The sequence below is a fragment of the Octopus bimaculoides genome, chromosome 1, assembly GCF_046866305.1.
Source record: "Octopus bimaculoides isolate indiv1 chromosome 1, ASM4686630v1, whole genome shotgun sequence".
NCBI lineage: Eukaryota > Metazoa > Mollusca > Cephalopoda > Octopoda > Octopodidae > Octopus > Octopus bimaculoides.
In genome coordinates this window covers 146,271,845-146,278,125 of record NC_142928.1, presented here as the reverse complement: position 1 = coordinate 146,278,125, position 6,281 = coordinate 146,271,845, and positions in this window count along the sequence as shown.

The window sequence follows — 6,281 nt, the reverse complement described above, 5'->3', positions numbered from 1 at the left end:
CACATGCATCACGCCCGCGCGCGCGCACACATAGACGTGCACACACACACAATACTCTATCTCTCTCTCTTACGCACGAACACATATATTTTACACAAACACACAACACATACACCGACACACACTTACATTACCCACATACAGATATATAGACATACGCTACACAGTGATTGTGTGCGAAATTACAAATGTTCACCGATTAACGAGTATATAAAGTTATATATAAAAACATACATACATAGGCGCAGGAGTGGCTGTGTGGTAAGTAGCTTGCTTACCAACCACATGGTTTCGAGTTCCCACTGCGTGGCACCTTGGGCAAGTGTCTTATACTATAGCCTCGGGCTGACCAAAGCCTTGTGAGTGGATTTGGTAGACGGAAACTGAAAGAAACCCGTCGTATATATATATATATATATATATATATATATATATATATATATATATATATATATATATATATATATATATATATATATATATATATATATGTATGTATATATGTATGTGTGTGTACATCTTTGTGGTTCCGTAACATAGCGGTTCGGCAAAAGGGACCGATAGAATAAGTACTAGGCATCCAAACAATAAGTCCTGGGGTCGACTTACTCGACTAAAGGCGGTGCTCCAGCATAGCCGCAGTCAAATGACTGAAACAAGTAAAAGAGTAAAAAAGTAAAGAGTACCTGAATATATATATATATATATATATATATATATATATATATAATATGTGAGTATATGCATGTATACATACATGTTTGTACATACCTACATCTACATGCATATATAGATGCATATCTACAGGACGTCATAAAAAAACGGGGAGAAAAGGAAAAGCAGAACATAGAGTATATTTCCTTCATCAGCTGCCCCTATTCTAAACTAAGCGTTTCGAAGAATACATATATTTTACGTTTTTAATTTATATATATATATATATATATATATATATATATAAATTAAAAACGTAAAATTAAAACAGAACACACATATATTCATGCACTTATGCATATACACACTGATGCACGTACGTATACATACACTCATATGTATATATGTATGCTTGTATGTCTGTGTGTGCATGTGTGTGTGTGTGTGTGTGTGTGTGTGTGTTTCTACATAACGTGTGTGTGCATACAGTAGCTTGAGATAATTTAGCGGGGAAAGGACAAATAAAAACGAAATTAAAGCAAAACTCAAAAGCTCACTGTAAAGATAATAACTACATTGACCTCAACCTCCAACTGCTGCTTATTTTATCGACTCGAAAAGGATAAATGGCAACGTCGACCTCGGTGGAATTTGAATTCACAACTTAATGACGGATGGAATGCCGCTAAGCATTCTGTCTAGCGTGCAAACGATTCTGCCAGCTCGCCACCTTACTAAGAATAAGGAATAGAAGAATGAGTAGCAATCGTAGTAGTAGTAGTGGTAGTAGTAGTAGTAGTAGTAGTAGTAGTAGTAGTAGTAGTAGTAGTAGTAGTAGTATTTGTAGTATTATTGTTTGTTATATTTATTGTTGTGGTTATTATTATTATTATTATTATTATTATTATTATTAGTAGTAGTAGTAGTAGTAGTTGTAGTAGTTGTAGTAGTAGTAGTAGTAGTAGTAGTAGTAGAGAAAGAAGATGAAGTAAGTATGCAGTAACAGCAAAAACAGAAGACGAAGACGAAGAAGAAGAAGGAGAAGAAGACGAAGAAGAAGAAGAAGAAGGAGGAGGAGGAGAAGAAGAAGAAGAAGAAGAAGAAGAAGAAGAAGAAGAAGCAGAAGAAGAAGAAGAAGAAGAAGAAGAACAACAACAACAACAACAGATGTAGCAGCAGCAGCAGCAGCGGCAACAATAGTAATCAGAATAATGACTAGAACAGCAACCACATGAATGTGGAAGTTGATAGAAGGAAAACGGATGTAAGTTTTACATGTGCTCTCGTGGAATGGACTGGAGCCGAATGTAAATACAGCAGCGCTTTATAACATGTGTCATGACAGCAACAGTTGCAGCAGCAGCAGCTGGTGCAGCAGCAGCAGCTAGTGCAACAGCAGCAACGGCAGCAGTAGCAAGTGTGTTGATTGATGATATGTTAGGGTAATGGTGGTGGCGGAGGTGTGAGGTGGTGGATATGTCAGAGAAGCTGGTATTTGGAGGATGATGGTGTTGCTTTCGTCGTGATGGTGGAGGCGGTGACGGAAGCAATGGCACCAGCGGTGGTGATGGTGGTGATGGTGATGGTGTTGGGGTTGTTACTAGTGGTAGTAGTATGGTGGCAGCAGCGCTGATGTCGGCGATGGTACTATTTATTACGTCGGTTTAAAACTGATGGAAGTCTTCGTAGCAGTGTTAGTGCTTTTAACAGTGATTCTTATATCGTTAGACTAGCGGTTAGAATGTTGGTTTCACGATCATAAGTTCGATTCCTGGACCGGGCTGTTCGTCATGCTCTTGAGCAAGGCAATTTATTTTATGCTGCCGGGAATGAATTCCAGCCGAGTGCTGGAGAAGCCCTCTTTCCCGTCAGGCGTTTCGTCTTTTATAGTCTGCTGGGCCCCAAGATAGGAATACTGAGAATGGTGCCTCTACGTCGGCTTGTGACTACATTCGCACATAAAACAATAGACAGAAGCATGGTACATACTAACAAACTATAATCGATTTTTTGAGTGACAGCAACAGTTTGTGGTCTGAATAATGATTGTAACGATCGTAGCCATGTCTGTTGTGGTTATCTATGCAGTGATGGCTAGAATAACCGGAATGCCATTTGGTTTTGCTCTGTACTAAATCAGTCCTAATCGAACAAACCTATATACGTAAACATTCCAACCGTAATCACTCCATATATTTCTTATATGCAGGAAGCCGAGAATAACTTTTCTGTTACTTATTCACTTTCACCATAAGAATTTAGAAACTTCGGGAGAACGAGAATTAAATCGTTTTTAAATGGTGAACTCGGAGTAGATAAGGCTATACATATTAGCGTTTGTATATTGGATTTGAAATCCATTAGATAGATTAAAAAGGCTTAATCTACTTTGAGATCAAAAGTTAAAAACGAATTATCTTACTATTTACTTGTTTCTAGTGTTGAAATGCAGCCATGCTGGAGCACCCCTTTTTATTTTCTAAAATAGTAGTGTGTGATTTTAGGGAAATTTCGTTGGTGTATTTTGCAAGTTGAGTGACCACGAAGAAGATCCTTGGTTGGGTCGATGGTAATTGGTGGCGTTGTTTTGTGGCAAGGAAGAAGACAGTACAGTTACCAGTATTGTGTCAAAGTTGTTTGTGGTGGTAGAGGAAAGGTAGATGATGCCATTAATTGTTTATTCCAAGACAAGTCAAAGTTTAGCAGATCTGGAATCAGAGGTCTTCACAGAAACTCATAACATGGTCAACTACGATAAACGTTTTACAAACACCTGCTAACTGTGAGACCAAAATGAGAATTTTAATAGAAAATTAAATATTTGCATACAAATAGGCACAAGCATAGCTGTGTAGTAAGCTCGCTTCCTAATCACATGGTTTCAGGTTTAGTCCCTCTGCCTTCCACTTTTGGTAAGCGTCTTCTACTATAGCCGACCAAAGCCTTGTGAGTCGATTTGGTAGACGGAAACTGAAAGAAACCCGTTGTGTGAATATGTGTGCGTGTGTCCTTGTGTGTGTGTGTTAAATAAAATGAGACAACAAAACCAAAGTAATGTGTAATTTCTAGGGCATTTATAAAGAGAATAGTAACCTTACAGCTGTTTCAAGGATATAAAAGATATCTCATCATCAGAGACGATATATGAGTGTTAAATGGAAGGAAATAGTAGAGTTCAATATGAGAAGTTATTTTGGAAACGGAGAGATGTATAAAGAGAAATATGAGAATAAAAAAGTAAGTTGGATGTTAAAGTTACTGTTCAATTATCCAAGGAATGTTCTGTGTAGAATAGGTAAAGTGGCTTCTTGTCCAGGGTATGAAACATATCTATCTATCTATCTATCTATCTATCCGCAAACATTTTAAAGAAATTAAACATCCCTATTTCTTCTGATATTTTACTATCTTTTATTGTTATTTCATTTTATCTTATCTTATTACTTTCTCTTTTGTTTTATTATTTTTATCCTCTTGTCTTCCCCAAATAGCAGCATTATCCTCTTTTCTTACTTTATTCTAAGATACACCAACACATTATCTACGCGCGCGCACACATGTGCGCGCACAGACGCACACACAGACACACAAACATAAAAACACATGTAGTTACACACAACCCTCCCACACATAACGTATATGTATATGTAAATAAGGATTGCCTGCTGCCTGACAGAAGTATCTCGATCCAAATTGCTTAACGTTTTCAGTAGGAGACACCGAAGAATCTGGGCGATTTGCGGAGTGTGACCAAGTTATCATTTGAGAACTGGCTGTTATTTTAAACAGGATGAATGAGCATGCTGTGGTCCCCTTGTTGTTGGCTTGTTACAAGCTGGAATGGTGATGGTTGTTATACGAGTGCTACTAGTGATGATGATGATGATGATGATGATGATGTTCATGATGATGTTGATGAGGATGATGCTGATGTTGATGACGACGACGACGAAGACGACGACGATGATGATGATGATGATGATGATGATGATGATGATGTTTACGGTAGACAAGATGGTTCTTTAATTATTTCTGTGATTCTGCTGCTACCGCAGCCCTCTTTCCCACGGTGATTGTGCAAGCGACTCAGATGTGCAGGTGGAAAGATCAGATTAGTCATTAAACAAAATAAGTACGGGCCAGTCATCGGAATAAGAAACCGAACCTGTTTTATTTTTCAGTGGCTAATTTACTAAAGTGCAAATGGTAAATATTAGCAATTTTTTTTTTTAAACTTACTAAATATAATATACTTAATGTACTTCGAAAACACTTTGCTCTGATGAAACCCGAAATGTCAAAATAGTTCTGTTTGCAAATACTAAGAAAGTAATTATAATAGAAGAAAGTAATTAAATTTTGAATAAAAAATAAATGTGGTGTCTCGTATTTAATTAATGTACGAAGATCAAAGAGAATACATTTCTAGCAATTCTATTGCAAAGAAACTAAACATACAATTTAAAATGAACTTATAATTTATAAAAAATAAGGGATGAAAAGATTTTTTCGCTCACCCTAGTTACAGGTAAATATTTTGCTCATATTGATTAGTGCTATTTAGTGTTCGACGAACAAAATTCAAAGAAGAAAAAAGAGAAAAAAGTTTCATAATTAAGATAGTTGTGGGAAGAAACTAAATTTTTAATTTGCTGCACATTCAGTAATTATGATGTCTCAATATTATAATGACTGAATTTAATTGTTTTGTTATTTAGATATGGAAAGAGTCAACAGTGTCCAATAGTTGCCCAAAAGAGTCGATGCACTTTAACCTAGCCCTAGCTTAGCAAGGCTCGCGTTGATGTTCGTAAATGGAGTGGGTCTAGTCCTACTACAGCAGGAATATATGATGATGATGGCTCACAGTTGCTGTTGTTGATGATGCTGTATATTCCTAGGCCAGCGTGTAATCGAATACATATTAGGTCAAAATGGTCAATCCAAGACCATCCCGCATTTGCCCAAAGGTTCCGTTTTTATAAGACAGCAGAGTGTGAGTTGAGCGGAATTTAGTATCCCTGTGGTTCTAGCGTTGTTTAAGGCGTATTATAAATAAATAAATAAATGCACCCTTTTAAAGCCTAGCCAGGCTCATGGGCCCGGTTTCCCGGCTTCAATGGCGTATGTGTTCCCCACCAGTCCATCGCAGCGTTACTCATTTTTGCCAGCTGAGTGAACTGGAGCAACGTGAAATGAAATGCTTTGCTCAAAAACACAACACGTCGCCCGGTCAAGGAATCGAAACCACAATCTTACGATCATGGTGCTAACACCTTAACCACTAAGTCACGCGCCTCCACTTAAGGCGTATTAGAGAGGTGTAATATTTTTACTGCTTTGAGCCTCAGATAATCGAACATAACACTTTAAGAGCACACCGTTGGGAAGTCAGGTACGGAGCTTCCAAGGCTACGTCATATTCTAAGGATCAGTAAATGATTTGAGGGAGATATGATCATACGGTAATCGGAAAAGATTATTTCTTTGGTAGTGACGATGTTATGGTTAGTGTTAGTGGAGGCGCAATGGCCCGGCAGCGGACTCGCGGTCATAGCATCGCGGTTTCGATTCCCAGACCGGGCGTTGTGAGTGTTTATTGAGCGAAAACACCTAAAAGCTCCACG